We start from the raw sequence: 3,961 nt of genomic DNA on the forward strand, positions 1-3,961 counted from the left end.
TCATCTGTTGATCCTGATTGACTCTAGCCCTCTAAAGAGTTTTTGTATGATGTAATATCTGTCACTTGAATTGCATTGTGCTTAATTATGTGATTCTAAAGCTGACTTTGTTTAACAAGTGAAACTCACTAAAACTTATCATCTTTAAATCAGAAGTAGGATTATAATTCACTCAATCTAGCAAATCTGCCTTTTCGGTGATATTCTACCATGTGAGAGTCCTAACATAAATTCAGCCAAAGGGAAATTATTGCCAGCAAATAAATGTTTTTTTAGTCCTAGAATAATAATAATGCATCTTCCCTGCCACCCTATTTCACAAAGTTATTATGGCTTTTATTTACTCAATATTTAATAAAACCTATAATATTTTTTATTTCATTAGAAATCAGTTCATTGCCATGTTGATTATTAGAGGCATTAAGAGTGATATCCTAAAAGATTTTTTTGCTCTGTTACCTCCTGTGAGCATTTAAAAAGTTATTTAAACATTTAAAATCAAAAGATGCCTAACTTTACCTAACCAATTGTCAGAAAATATATACAGTGCCAGTCAATAGTTGAAGTAAACTTTATATTAGTATTGCCACAATAATTATTTTTCCCTCATGGAATATAACCTTTAAAAATTTTTAACTCTATTTTTAGGCTGCTGCACTTATCAAATTTAACATTTAAATTTGACATGTATATTAGACTCCATTGCTATATAACAAGTTACCATGAACTTAAGGACTTAACCCAACACACATTAATTATATCATAATTTCAGTGGATCAAGGATCCAGTTAAGGTTTAGCTGGGCCTTCTGTGCCAGGGCTTCTCAGAAGGCTGTATTCAAAGTGTTGCCTGAGAGTTGGGTTCTTATCTGGGGGGCCATGTCCTCCATGTCCTCTTCCATGCTTAGGTGGAAATGTGTTTTTTTGTTTTGTTTTTTCATTTTTTTTTTTTTTTTTTTTTTTTTTTTTTCAGCTGTAGAACTCAGGGAAGTTTATTTCTTCACGACCCACAAGAGCTCATCTGTCTGAAGCTTCACCTTCAAGAGTCTCCTCTGATTTAGATCTGGTCTACTCAGGATGGTGTCCCAAATGATTAAAGAATTAATAATCTTATAACAAGAGTGAAATCTCATTATGTACACAGATTCCGCCCACAAATGAAGGGAAAGGATTAAGGTGATTATAATGGTGGATGGGAATCTTGGGGGCTTCTAGGATCTAAATGTGTCCCACAAATTCATATGTTGAAATTCTAACCCATAAAGATGGCGGTTTCAGGAGGTGGGGACTTTAGGATATGCTTAGTTCATGAGGACAAAGCTCACACGAATGGGATTAGTACCTTTATAAATGAAGAAGCTCCAGTGAGATACCTTGCTCCTTCCATCACATGAGAATTGGAGAATTTTTTGACCCACAAAAAGGCCCTCACTCAGCTATGCTGGCATCTTAATCTTGATCTTCTAGCTTCCAAAACCATGAGCAATAAATTTATGTTTATAAGCTACCCAGTCTATGGTATTTAGTTTAGTGCAGCCCAAATGAACTTAAGACAGGGGCCATTTTAAATGTCTACTTACAATAGAGTAAAACTAAGATCTTACATAGTTATAAAATATCTTTGAAAGAAAAAATTTTAATTTGGGGTTTTATTTTAAAAATTTTATTAAAAAATTCACATACAATACATACCTTATGTATTTATTATGTTTTACTTTGCAATGCACACACACACACACACACATTCAAGAGTGTACTTGTATACTGTGGTGCAGTCAGTGATCATTCAGAGGATAATATTTGGAGGATAATTTTTCTTTTGACTGTCCTTCAGTCCACATTTTCAATGCACTTTAAAGGCCAATTTCAAGGGTTTATAAAGAAGGAATTTAGTTGTTCATTAGCTTGTTCAAGGGTGGTGGGAATACTAAATAAAGTCAATAACCAGTTGTTTGATAAGGGAATTGTTCTTTTCATTCAAAAATAACATGTGGCCAAATTTGAATCATTTCCTTTTGCAAATATATTTACTTTATGGAAAAAATCTCTCTAGGAAATGAACACAAAACCGAGTAGGAAATCAATGTAGTCTGATTAGAAATTATTTCCTAATATGTAAGCATGTATACATATTTTCTGGAGGGAAAAAAAAGACGTGCCTATTTTTCTGACATCATTATTAAAATACATTACTAATAAGAAAATACTGTTTTAAAACCACTTAAAATTATTCCAGCTCATGAAAAAAGATCATTTTGGAATTTCACATTTTTATAAGGTGTAACTATTTTCCTAAAAATTGATCTTCCCATGATCTTCGTGAAAATAAACCCAAAATAATAAGTTAATTTTAATTTAATTATTTGACTAGTACTGAACTATTTTAGGAAGACTCTTACAGGTATCTTTATGAGTGATCTGAAGAGTTCCCTTAAAATTATTTGTATCACAAAATAAAAATTGATATTTTAATAGTTTTCTTATTTGTTAACCAAATATACAAGTTATAGTCTTGCTGATGCTCCATGAATTTAATGAATGAGATTAAGGGAGGTAACAAAAATTAATATAATAAAATTACAAAATAAGAAGTTAATTAGAAAGTCATGACAGAATGCAATTAAGGAGGAAGGAAGCTGTGGTTAAGATTAAAAGGTAAGTCTCCAATTTGGTGGTAAGCATTCTAGAAGCCAGTGAAATGAGGAAACTGAATTCTAACATTGATATAAGCAGGCTGGGTCTGAGGACCCAGAGGCAGGGGTTCCACAGAGGGTATTTGGCTTCATGCAGGATAGAAATCAAACAGGAGCCAGAGGAAGTGAAAGCAGAGTTTATTTAAATGGGGTGAGTGACAGAGAGGAAAGTGGAATAAGTCTCGTTTCTTGGAGTTAGGGGTTTATATTGGAAGGGGATCTAGAGTACATGTTCCTTTAGGAATCCAAGGTAAGGATCCAATCAAAGGTGAGTGTCAGTTGAACAATAGGTGTTATTCCATAAATCAGCAAAGGTAGGGAATATTGATGCCAGCATCAGGTGGTTTCTTTGAAGTTAATATCCTAGAACATGTTTGGGATCTGGCTCTTCTTAGATGCTATCAGGTGTTTGGGGCCTATGACAAAACTCAGAGAATGATTAATTTTTTTGAATTCCCCTTTAAGTAGGAACATAGCTTCTTTGGCTTACTCAGAAATGGGACCTAGCAAAAAAACTGCAAAGATGGAGCCATTCCAAAATGGAGTCCCTTCAGCTTCCCTATATCAACATGAGCACAGAGAAAATATTCACCCTCTAGATCCTTTTAGAGAGCCATAGCATGATGCATTCATTCATTCATTCATTCCAAAGACATTTTTAAGTGACAACTATATGTCAGGCACTATTTTTGATGTTGGAGTTATGACAGAGAAAAAAAGCAGGAAACTCCTGCTCTCATAAAATTTATGTTCACAACTATTGCAAGGCAGAAGATGATAAATACATTTTTTAAGACATGTATATCTAATGGTGAGAAGTGCTGTGAAGAAGAACAATGAAGACAGATACATGGGAGAGGAGAGAATGGAAAATGGTGGTCAGGGAAGGCTTCTTTGATGATGTAACAGGTTTTGAACCCATACTTGAAAACATGAGGGGTTGAGCCATGTGGTTATTTGGACAAAGAGCTTCCCAGGCCAACAGGAAAGCAAATACAAAGGCCATGAGGTAGGATAATGCTTGATGTGATGCAAAAAGGCCAGTGCAGTTGGAAGGAAGGAGAATGAAAGATTTTATTTTCAGTGAGATGGAAAGCCATTTGGAAGATTTAGGTAAGTAAATGACGTTATTTAAAGGATTACCTTGCTCTACCAACATTGATGTAAATGGTAAATATTCGTCCTTTCTGATGGCTGAGTAATATTCTATCACACACACACACACACACACACACACACACACACACAGACACACACACATGTCTTCTT

Source organism: Mustela nigripes, chromosome 3 (genome assembly GCF_022355385.1).
Source record: "Mustela nigripes isolate SB6536 chromosome 3, MUSNIG.SB6536, whole genome shotgun sequence".
Lineage (NCBI taxonomy): Eukaryota > Metazoa > Chordata > Mammalia > Carnivora > Mustelidae > Mustela > Mustela nigripes.